The 12,712-nt window shown below is 43.1% G+C and overlaps 1 protein-coding gene across 4 annotated transcripts in view; it reads right to left on the bottom strand.

The window, feature by feature from the left end:
- The window catches only part of LOC122407666 (zinc finger protein 628-like), a 58,786-nt gene extending 57,559 nt beyond the window's left edge, over window positions 1-1,227 (bottom strand). For all 4 annotated transcript variants that reach the window (XM_043414018.1, XM_043414017.1, XM_043414019.1 and 1 more), the window contains exon 1: window positions 1,115-1,227. The gene's annotated coding sequence lies outside the window, so the exon portion shown is untranslated. The remainder of the gene's footprint in view (window positions 1-1,114) is intronic.
- Window positions 1,228-12,712: the final 11,485 nt, after the last annotated feature.

Raw genomic sequence — 12,712 nt, 5'->3', positions numbered from 1 at the left:
CAGCCACAGCCACCGAGAGACTGAAAACCCCGTTGAAACTTTTATCCGCTAAATCACAAGTTCGTATTTTTCTCTGAGGAGCGAGAAGTAGATTAAAAAATGAAAATATTGAATGGCAAGCGGAAAAAAAGTCATGAAGATGCGTGCACTAAACCGACGTCAGAGCACTCGTGCAGAGGAAGGAGGAAGGAGAGAAAAGAGCGTCGTAGACGTTGCTCTCGTCTTTGCTCTCCACGCTGAGACGGTTTTCACGTGTCTCGATGCGTGACGCGCGATATATTGGCGCGTGTACACACTCGAGCTGTCAAAAAGCCACGGACGAATTCGTTCTCCTTAGTTCGGTCTGAGCGAGAGGAGGGAGGGGGGGGGGGGGGGGGGGGCAAAAAACGATAAAGTGCCAAAATAGAACGAAGCGATTTGGACGAATTTGTTTCTTATGTAAAGCGACGATTATTAAAAATTCACGAGATGCACCGATGACGGAAGGAACATCGTTGTAAATGCGTCGAATCCTAAGCTCTTATTAATTTATCATCTTCTTTCATTTATTACGATGCACAATCGTTGCACATCGATGCCTCGTTTGCTCGTCGTCACGCACGATAATACGATGCCAGATTTCTTCATTTTTTCTCAATTATTATCGGAGGATCGTGAGACAGGATGGTACGTCACGTTGCAAAAATAATGAAACAATAGAATTTTAAATACGCATGTTTAGATGGATCGATTTAATCAACTTTGCACACTCGTAGTTTAGCATGATGATTTTTCTCGGTTAAATGATCCTTTAAAACACTTTTCCTCTTGAGATTCCTCGCGTTTTTTTCCGTTCGAACGAAACGTTCGTCATTTCGAGGGTAAATGTCGCGACGAACTTGGCAAACGCGATGAGAATAATCGAAGAATCGTGTTATTATTTGTTTTAAAGCCCGAACGACGATGCAGTTTTCCGGATGGCGTTTGAATTTCATTTGTTTCGTTGTCTTTAAGAGACGAAAATATAAAACGATATTAAGCCGCGCACTCTTGTTATTTAGCTGGGAAAATGTTTTTGCGAGTTACAAGGAGATGGCCACGTTTTAAAATTAGACACCCGCATATCAATATTTACCTTGCTACATGTAAAATGAATAGAGAGAGCCTGCCTGAATCGAACGAAGGAAGGCTCAACCGGCCCACTGTGACGTCGCCGGCCTACTGTCAGCTCAGCGCTCGCTCGGCCCCGCGGTCAACTAACCTACCGTATATACGCCGCGATATTACGAACGCACCATTGATCTGTGCATACTTTTCGCTCTTTTTATAAGCCACGAAAGTACGAAAAAAACTTGAGGATAAATCGTAGTACGAATAAAAAGGATTTAACGCGACAAAATGATTGAATTTTAGGGGTTTTTTGGATTATTTTAAAGTGGCGCCACAGTCGATGCTTTGACTAGCGCAGTAGTCAGGTGTGAAACGCTCACGCACACACGTTTTCTCAACTCCTCTCTCCCTCTCCGTGTGCTTCCCTCTTGCTCATTTCCTCCCTCTTTTCTCCCTCTGTCTCCGTCGCTCTTTCCCCCTCTTTCCTCCACCGCTACGTTTCGATTCCCCTCTCGCGCTTTTACTCCCCCTCAGTTGCGTCGGTGTTCTCCGTAGCTGCTGCGGATCGCGGATCTCTCTCCGCTGAACAAAGGGTGGGAGTGAAACACCAGCGAGATATCGAAGCTCGTTTACGTGCGAAGAGGGGATAAAGGAGGAAGGAAGAGAGGACGAGGGAGTGAGGAACAAGCACGGACAGCTCTCGATACACTTGCTCCTTTTTTCAAATCGACGCGAACGAGATGAAAAACATTGAAAGTGAATAAAAGTCCTTGCAGGTGGGTTCTACAATGTTCGAGGATGATGAACGCCTTGGCGATATTCTTTTCGTTCTTTTCTCCTTCCTCGTTCCCGCGGTGAATCGCGAGAGCCTTTTTTCCGCGAGCGGATCTCTCCGCGACTCGCGCCGAAGATTAAGCGTGACTCGGCGGGGGGCAACAGTGTCGCGCGGCACGCGGATCCGCGGCGTCGAACATTCGGAAATAAAAAACCCGCGCTCGAACTTATCCTCAGTGTTCCGTAACCCAATTTCTTCCTCCCGTTTCCAACGCGAGAATATAAAGTCGACACAAAAAATCGCAATCTCCTCATTCCCGGAAGTGACCGCTTCCATTTGTTCTCAGCACTGAAACCGAGAAACTCCATATTCAGAAGACTTCAAAAATCGATTATAACTCGAAATATTCTCCCTCACATTTTTCTTTATCGCCCAAGCAAAAAAGCCTGCGCCGCAACAACTTTCCACAGCCAAATTTCTCGATATCAAAACACGATCGTCGATCGATTAAATCTCCCAAAAAACGAAAACATTTCCATTCCCCTTATCGCGATGACGGATCAAACCGCGCGGCACGCATCGTCCCGTAACCTCGATGCCCGAGAGCATTTCAGTTTCAACCAAAAAGAGTCGCAAAGCCCAAAGAGCAAATGGCATCAACGCAAAAATTTTCTGTCTCGCCGAAAAAAAGAAAATCAATCAAAAAACAAGAAAAAAAATAGAGTACAATGAAAATCGCATATTCCCGCGAGGTTGTGCGTGTCGCACGCGCGCTACTCAGTAGCTATGCGATGACTCAAGCTCTGGCATTAACTCTCGCGCTCATACGCGCTTCTATATCTGTACATAGGTGCAAATCCATACGTATATACGCACGAATGTCGCGAGCGCGAAGAACGAAAAGGGCTTAAATCGAAGGAAGAAACGCGAGGCGGCTCGTTACTTAGGCCCCTCTCCGTGTCCGGGGCTTTAACAGCGACGTATCCATCGGTATATTTGCGAGGTCTTCGCGACTTTGGAGAGCAGTAGAAAAAGTCTAGAGCCCTAGACGTGTTCGACCAGGTGGTGCGCGGAAGGCCAGCACACGGACGCAACTTCTTATCCGTGTATCCCCCAATATATCGGTTCCCCTTCCCCCCGCGCTGTGCTCCTCGCGCTCTCCCTCTCTCAATAATAGCATTCAGAGTCACATTCGCGTTTGGCTCGAGCTGCGTGAGTGTGCAGCAAAGTATGCACGCGCCAGCAGCGGCGCTCGACTCGGCGAGATGTACCTGTGTCCGTGAGGCCTTCCAGGCCGAACGAGCCCGACTGTTGGTTGCATCGAGCGATCAGAAATGGAATCTTTGCGGCGAATTTCTCGAATTTTTCACCCATTATCTTCCACGCGCGATAAGATCGAGGGTAGAGCTCGTATCGTCGAAATATTACGGCGAATCGATCCCCCCGTCGACTCCCAACGATCGCGTTCTGTTCAAACGAAACGAAATTCTACTGATAAGACCCCTTAATGAGCAGAGTCGGTGAAAGATCTTCCACAATTAAAAAATCACGAGTTCGTTGATTCTGTTGCTTCGATCGATCGATCAAGGATTTCAACACGAAACGAGCTCCCAGTAAAGTTACTAAACACTGGTAAATCGAAAGTTTTTGAGATTTCAGTTTTCCTTTGTTTTTATACTCCCCGCTCGGAAGGTCCCGTGCGCTCGAACACACGAGCGTCTCTCTCCTCGTTATCCACACTTGTATATCTATACGATGAATTCTTAGGTAACGTAAATCGCGAGCGAGCAGCGGCTCTCGTGTCTCTCGCCACATCCGCGAATCGCCTCGTCCCTCTTTTTCTATTCCGTTCCCTTCCTTTTCTTTCCCTCTCCCGGTCTCTAGACCCGCGAACTTGAAGTACGTACGTCAATTGGGAAATCCCCGGCATCGGTGCGTGCACGTGCTGAACGCATATACTCATATAAATATAAACCCGTCTCGGTGTATATGCGGAGGCATTTATATAGAGCTCCGAACACAGTTATATTCCGCGAGGATTTAGTGTACGAAGGTGTACACGAAGCGTGTGCGTGTGGTTCGATCCACACGTGCTAGCAATCGTTCCACAAATATACTTTCCTATCAGCTCGTGAGTGCGGGCGAGTACATACGTATGTATAATCACGCACGGCAACCGCACAGCGTTCGCCTATTGAAACGCGAAAATCTCTTATTTCTATAGTTCGACGTTGTCTTCGAGTGATAAAAAAATATGAATATTATTTATGCTCCGTGCAAGGCCGCTGGGGACTGAATTTTCACGTTTTGTTCGCCGATTACTTCGGTTATTTCCGATCCCGAGACTGCGCAGTCGCAAATTCTCGCCGGTTTTTTCACTTTTTCACACTCCCCCGCAGCGGGACGAGATTCTCGATCCGCGTTCGATTCTCGCTTTGAGCTCGGTTCGAGAGAATAATATTCAGGGCGAACTTTCCGGGGGGTTTCAAGGGCGAGGAAACTGAGAAAAGAGAACGCGTTTGTCGTGCATACCTCGCCAATAATCGAATCGCGTGTCGTATCGCACTTGCACTATCGAAATCGCGTCGCTGCTCTTGCCGGTGCTGCTGCAACGTGTCGACCGTGCACGCGGTCTTAGATAACGCATCGGTTCGTACATTACGTGCAGATGTATATTCATGTGCTCCCTCCCCTAATATACAGCGATGCATGATATACGCGAATGACACGTATAGATTCGTACGAAGGTGGATTGACGTGGTACTAAAAAAAGTGACTCCGTGTGTGCGCGGAGCACACACATTGCGTGGGAAACACGCAGCGCGTCGCAACTACAAATTATTTCTAATGCACCGTCTATGCCCCGCGAGCATGATTTCCCAGCGTATTTGCTAAATTACAAACTACCGGAAATCGGGGGATTATTAAAAGAGAGAGGATAAGAATGATGGAGTTCTGGTGACGTCATCGTTGTCGGACCACAAAGTTGCAGGGGGCCTTCCAAAATTGCACAGTTTTATCAATTCCTCACTAATTTTTCTCCCCACCTTTTCCAGACTCTTCCCTTCACTTCCGTTAATTTGTAATATTCTCGATCCGAGCCTCTACTTCAACTGCGAAGATGCAGCGCGTTGCTCATTGTCTCTCGAGCAAAATGCTTACGCGCGACACGTGCGTAGGCAGCGTAGAATTACGGGGATACCCTCGTCGCTCCGGGCACTCGACGCACACACGCCGTCCCTACTCATACCTGGCAACGATTCAGGCAGTGCTCCAAATTCTCAATCAAAGATCCGCCTTGTTGTAGAAATTCAAGTCGACGCCGATGAACGATGAAAAAATTATAGTTTTTTTAAAAAGCTGTTAAGCATTGGAATTGATTATACACGACGACGCCGAGAGCACTGCTTACAGTGTGAAAATTGCTCAAAATTGTACGTAAAATCTCATCATTCACAGCTTGACGAGAACCGTTTGGAATCGCCCGGACGAAAAACTGTTGTAATTGTAGCTCAATGGCTCACGGAGAAAACGGGGCCGAAAATTATAGAGGAAATTACTAGGAATGTAGGATCTCGGGGACAGTATATACGCACTGGATTGCGCAGCATTAATTCGAAGCGCAGTAATAAGAATTATTCTATCCAGCATAGTAAAAAGACCAATCCCCATACTTTTTATTCAAAAGACTCAAGAGTCTTTTCCTCTATAAGCGTAATAAAAAATGTTTTCAGTCACTTCAAATGTTTGTATTATAAAGTATGCTCGGGCAGCCCTGAAAAAACTATATCCATGATAAAATATCACACTTTTCGATCTAAATTCGTGTATTTATCGTAGAATTTAGTTCTCACGTGCATCCCTTTTTGCTATCCATATAAAGCTGTTTACAATTAAAAGGACGAAAGATGGCAAAATTCAAAAAATACTATGCACTCGATTCGTTTTCAGAGTCCCCTTTGTTGGAAGCTCCGCGACTAATCTGAATTAGTGTACGAATAGTCGTATCATTAAAAGTCCGATTATCGTTGGAATAGAAAAAAATGTGTCTTTGTTTAAATTTGTACGAGGCTGACGCATCTTTCCATTTTCTTACAGCATTAAGAGCGAAAAGGGCTGAGATTTTTTCGAGACTGTATTTTTGTAGTGAAAAAACTATATCTATGGTAAAATATCACACTTATTCGGTGTAAATTCGTGTATTTATCGTAGAATTTAGTTCTCACGTGCATCACTTTTTGCTATCCACATAAAGCTGTTTACAATAAAAAGGACGAAAAATGGCAAAGTTCAAAAAATACCATGCTGTTTGCAACCGGTGCTTAAATACTTTGGAAATTCTTGAAAAATAATATATTCCTCACTGCACAAAACGAATCCGTTTTCTTCGTGCTCTCGTAAAATGCGATGAAGATATACTAAGAATATTGGAATGATGGAATGTGTATTTTGTAACTCGTATGGGCCACAATCGTTGAAATTGTAATCTTCGTATAATACATCTAATCCAACCCGTTACGATTCAATTTCATTTTCTCTATTTTAAAGCGTGTTATCCGTCTACCGGGGCGGTTGAAATCAGCGGAGAGCCAGAATCAGAGTGGAAGAAGTGGAGTCAGCTGGTTGCCGATGCTCGCCTGCTCTGCTCCCTGCTCTCTTGAACACACAATCACGCAGATACATTTACGTACGGTATATCGCGCGTATGTGAAAGATAGAACAATCCGCGTGCCGCTATGCGGCCTTTGAAATTGCATTTACGTGCGTTATTAGGTAACCTGCTCGAGGTATTATAGTGTATTGTACGCAGGAAGGAAGGTGGAAAACAGAGCGGAGGGAACAAAAAAGAAAGAAAGTGTGACAGTGCACATTGGGAACGGTGGAGCGTGTAAGTTTTTTTTATTTTTCTTTTTGCCTTTGTATATGTTTGCTCGACACGATTATATCCGGGGACTAATGAACTTCGATTTTCAATCTAGTGACATCTTTCAACGGGTTTCCATGGGCCGACGAGCCTGATAAATATGTGCGCGAGTAACACGGACTTGAATTTTCAGTTTCGGAGGTTTTGACTCTACATTTCTCAGTGGTACACAGCTGCCGGATAAAAATGTGCGAATCAAATCAACTCCGTTATTACTGGTTTTTATAGAATCGGGCTAAAAGAAATTTCACGAAAATATAATCTCAAATGCAACAATCATCATTAAGATAATGCTTTATATTCACATTTTTTGGAGCTGCTCGGGCTTCATCCACATTTTGATAAGCATATCATTAATTATTTATAGATAACGTTACCAAACGCTCCCAATTACTGTTCACGTTTCTGACAGCTCGAAGATTTTAGTCTTTTAAAATAAAATGAAATCTCAGCCGTAAAAAGCTCTCGGGACGGTTTTGTCATCGCGTTCAGATCAAATAAATCCGCTGCCAATTTCAACTCCACCGGGGGGATAACAATAGGTGGAGCAGGTATTCCGAATTGTGTGTTATTTTGAAATAATGTCTCGACGATTTATATGTAGAGTTGTCCATCATAATCATACGAAGATTACGGTATTCAATTGTTTGGCTTAAGCTGAAAAAATGCAAATATGAGTGAATGCATTAAAAGGTGTTCCTTTCGCATGAGCGTATTTTTTGCTGGCGCAACTTGGGACACTCGAAATTTCGACCTCTGAGAAGTCACGGTTACATAAGAAAAGCTACTGCTTCTGCCATTTATCCAACTTCTATCGATAATGAAGCTGAGGCATTAGAATGAAAATGAGGGAAAATAATGTCATCGCTTTTAAACCGATTGCATCTTATAAAGTGAAGTGTAAAAAAATCAGTTAAATTTTCAGACAGTTTCGGAGCGTCGTTGGTGAGAAAAATCAATAACAATTTGGACCAAATAACATGTAATCTTATGGAAGTCAAGAAACATTCAGCGATATCTCCGTTAAAAATGATGCTAAAAATATAAAATTTTTTGGGCAACATGAGCAAGGCTTGCTGAATAATGTCAATTTTTTTTCAGATTTATTAGGAAATTTGCCGAGATCGTATTAATAATAATCTGTTTCCCGTGCAGTTTTTTGAGGCTATGATCGTCACCGTTCGTGTTTTCGACTGAGCTTTCAGCAGTTTTTCGTCTTTTTTCCCCAATTTTTCTTTAAAGTGTATGCAACATTGTCAAACTGTAAACTGGCCTAACTTTTGAAAGGTACAGATCATAACTTTTTGGTAAAAAAAAAATGACTGTACAGCCTCAACTTCCTTAATATCTCTTTTGAGCATTCGATAACTCTTTATTTTTATCGTCGCTATAGATTTCTCACATTTTTTTCTACTGCGAGACAGTTTTTATCAGGAATTTAGAGTTATCAAGTATATGAATTATTGAATAGAAATTTGGTGATGATGGAACCTCCTTTTTCAAGTCTTAATTCTTTATTAAATGTCCGCGATGACCTGATCCGAAATTTTACCAATCTATTCGCATGCACTTTTACTTTACTGTTATTTAAAATCAGTTATCTGTAGAATATTCGGGTTTGTGAAAGAAATACCTTAATTTTATTGCTTATAGGATTAATTGGAGGTCTTATTACATTTTTTCTTTCGTCGCTCATTATTTAAAATATCGGTTGTTATCGCTACGTATTATGGAACTTATCGAGGCCGTTACTTGGCCAGCTCTCCAGCTGCCCCGGAGATAAAGTTTAATTTTTGTCTTCACACGCTCGTCTCGTAAACATTTGATAAATGTCTTCTTAACTTTGATTTTTTAATTCGAGAAAACATTTGTCACAATTTTATCTCGATAATGCTCCCCGCGCAGTCAATCTTCTCTAAGACCTCTTTGAGACAATATTTAATTATGGACGCGCTCGTTCGCTATGTTCGTTTAAGTTCGGGGGTCAAAAGTCGGGCAAAATAAAGCTCAACCGCGTGCGCTATTATGAACTCTGACGTAACGGCCGACTCCGGTTCGCAAGGGCAAATGCCATTTGCCGTTTTTTTTCTCACGAGACAATCGAGAGACAGTTATTCGAGTGTCTTCGTTTTTCCCTCTCTCCCTTCCTTCCTCCTTCTCCCTCCTTCTCTCTCTCGGTCTCTTGCTCCCACAATTTTACTCCTTTCCCTCTCGGACCCGTAGCAATCCCATTGATCTCGTATCTAACTCTCTAAGCCCGATACAATTTATCGCTGAATGATATCGGCCGCTTAACGGTGCACTCACGATCGTGCTTCGTCGTTTCTCCTTCTCTCATTTTCCCATCGTTATTGCTAGATATACAGGTGAGCTGGGGCAAATCTGAACTATGACTATCGTCGTGGTACAGTCCTTCTTATAATCCTCACGACTATATTAATGCATTGGCCCCCTTGACGATAATATTTCATGGTTCAGGAGAGTTCACGTACAACGAGCTAATTCTTCGGTGTTTCAATTACATTGCAGTCTTTTGAACACAGTTCAAATGGCCAGTTAAATTCGATTCTTCGAATCCTTCCAGGGGATCAAAAAACAATTAAAATAATGCAAGAACCAAAATCTCAAAATTTCGGTTACAAATCGTAATGACTTAGTTGAAGAACTTAAAAAGCTATAAAAATAAATCTCAAGAAAATCGTATTTGATATTAGCTTTGGTGTAAGGGTTGTTTACCTGGTCGCGGTGACTGTTGCCACGCTCTCAAGCATCAGGCCACGGTAGCCAAACATACTTATAACCTTTTATTTTTATCGCCCTCTTCAGCTCGCGATATCGAAGTGTGATCTCTCTTCGTTAAGTTTCCGAGAGTGCTAATTAGGATGCGCAACTCGGTAGAGCTTTTACACCGGCGAGAGACGTTCTCTCGCAGTTGTCGCATTCCTTCCTTTTCGATGACCATTTATGTTAGCCTCTTGCCCATACTGAACTCACAATATTTGTACGTATCGGTCGTTCCGTCTGAGGATAAACAAATATTCATAATTTCTACAGTAATCAAGTTCATTTTTCTTAAGGTAACTCAAGTACCGCACAATCGTTAATTAACGTTCTCGTAACGCAGATATTCAGTGATTTCATCTCACGTTCCTGCGAGATTGTATAATTACCATTGAATGAAACTCTGCTCTATAATAAATTGGGTTTCAATTAATTGGTGGGTAATAAAAATTAAAATGATTCGATTTTTATTGATAAGTTTATTGATAAGCTCTAATACGAGCTTGTCTAGAAATTCACTTTCATTGAATAATAATTAATAAAACTAATTTATTAACCTTTCGATTAAGAAATTGCTATAATCGGCAATACTGTGAATATTCACAATTTCGAAAATATAAAAACGAAAGATCAAATATCAGTGAGGTTGAAATACTGAAACACCAAAAAGTCGAACGGTCGAAATGGCGAAACGTTAAAAAATCGACCGATCAAAATAAAGAGACGCAGCGGAGCTCAAAATACACGTTTCTCACTCGCACTCACTCACTCAGATTGGTAATTTCCAATTTCAAACATCGCCATTTTGACTTTCATCTTTTCGAGCCATCGCTATTCCGCATATCTAAGTTTTATAGGCTCGAAAAATTCACTTTCGATTTTTTGCTTCTCTATATTCTGGTCTGTCTATAAAACAACTACTCTCCACTTTGAATTCGAAAATATGAACGTTTGACATTCGTACGGTCTGTTAAAATTGCATTTGAAATAAAAAATAATATGCTTGATACTCGATCGAGAATAAGAATTTCGAATTGCTCATTTTTCTCCAATCCGATATAAGGACTTTTAAAATTTCGAAACACAACCGTTCTACATTTCGGTTATCCGACATATCGAATCCCACCCAAACTGAGTTTACGAATCTCTTCTTCTAATATCATTTCGATAGTTTTTCCTGTAGAAAATGTTTTTCTTCAAATTTTATTTTCATCATTCCGCTACAAGTTTTTATAGTTTTGTTGTTAGTTTTTTTGCACTTTAGTAAAGAATGTTTGATGAAAATTCGAACGACCGAATGATAAATAGTCTATTCGACACAGAAGGGCCCTCACATGCTTACCTGTGTGCCTGTCCGAGCAAACGCGAACGCGTGAATACGCGTTTGTATTCGTTTATGGAGAGGAAAGCCTCTTTCGGAATTACTCACAAGCGTTCGGTGAGCAAGCTCTCTCTTTCTCTCTCGCTCTCTTCTTCGCATACTCCATTTCTCGATCTATCTATACCGACCCCTCGTTTGTGCGTAAGATTTTTGTATTATAACGGTCTTCGATCTAACGGTGTATTATAACGAGCTCATTCCTATCGGATTCATCGATCTGTCCGCGATCAATTCCAGCGTTTTCCACTTAACATATATACGAATCTATTCGCTTTATAACTAACCATAAAATTGATACGAGGATGCGGAAACAATCGTGCGAGTAAGAAATTGGTTGATGTGAGAACAAGTTATGGCGAAGTCTGTCATTAAAACATTCGATTTTAACGTAATGTTTAAGCGCACGTTTTCACCGGATGCTGAAAACAAGGCGAGGAAAGAAAAACCTCCCAGAAGTTCGGCCTTCGGGTTCCCGGTTCGGTTTCCATCGATTATTTGTTAGTTCCAACGACCCGATCGAGGCTCAGCATCAGTCGAAATCCCCCCCGCCCCGCGTGTTTGTCAAGTCCTAAAAAAAATGTTGACGAGAAAAAGAAAAGGAGTCAACTGCCGGGTGGATGTGAAACAGAAAAATACGAGAGCGCGTCACAGCGTCGGGTAATTCGGAACACGAAGAGAAAGACGGTCGAGAGTACACGAGAGGGAAGACGAAGGGGTGGCAGTTCGACGGGGTGGTTTTCAGTCCGCGGAGGGTCGGAGAGAGAGGGGATTTGAGACGCGCGTGCGAAAGTGTGCAGCGTGGAGAATTCGCGAGGTTGGGCGACGGAGGGCTACCGCGGATCAATCGTGGCCCTCTGTGTGTTCCCATCCCCCGGCTGAGTCGCGCAATCTCCCCCGGAACCCGCTCTCCGCTGGCCTCAACCCCTTTGTCCTTCTAGCCTCGCTGACGACCTATCTCGCCTTCTCTTCATCTCTCACCATCTCTTCTTCCCTGCCCCTTTCGCCCGGTCTCCTTGACGCCGTCTCTTCGTGTGCAGCGTCATTCTCTTTCGCAGCGTTCCAACACGGTGGTAGTTTGCAAGCCCCTTGGACTCGAAGACCGCGTCCGACCACATTCGCAACCACTTGTACCGTCTCGCTGCGTCCTCGTGCTCGCTTTCTCTGTCTCTCGTCCTCACTCGCTCGTTTCATCGTAATCCCGAAGGCGTACACGCAGGCTCGAAGTCCGGATTCACAGAGAAATCGTTCGGAATTTCCGGAGCTGCGAAAGGCACTCGATTCCTTTTCAGAGTCCCCTTTGTTGGAAGCTCCGACTAATCTGAATTAGTGTACGAATAGTCGTCTCATTAAAAGTACGATTGTCGTTGGAATAGAAAAAATGTGTGTTTGTTTTAATTTGTACGAGAGTAGAGCTCGAGGCTGACGCATCTTTCCATTTTCTTACACCGCATTAAGAGCGAAAAGGGCTGAGATTTTTTCAAGACTGTATTTTATCATTACTGACCTCACTTTTTTCGCTGACCTTGCAAGTTTCTTTTCGTAACTCACCGATGCATTATACCTCGAACACAACCCCCTCGAGGAGTATGTAGCACGCTTATATACGCCGAAGCAACCCTCTCGCCATTGTCGTCGAGACACGCGAGCTCTTACATGACGTTTCTCCGGATAGGGAGAGCGAGAGAGAGCCAGAGGTTTTTTCCTCGCTCCACCCTCTTCAGCCCTTTGCTCGAATTCTCCGGCACTCTCCCTACATTTTCAG

This window comes from Venturia canescens, chromosome 3, assembly GCF_019457755.1.
Source record: "Venturia canescens isolate UGA chromosome 3, ASM1945775v1, whole genome shotgun sequence".
In the NCBI taxonomy this organism is placed as follows: domain Eukaryota; kingdom Metazoa; phylum Arthropoda; class Insecta; order Hymenoptera; family Ichneumonidae; genus Venturia; species Venturia canescens.
This window is presented reverse-complemented; position numbering and strand designations above follow the sequence as displayed.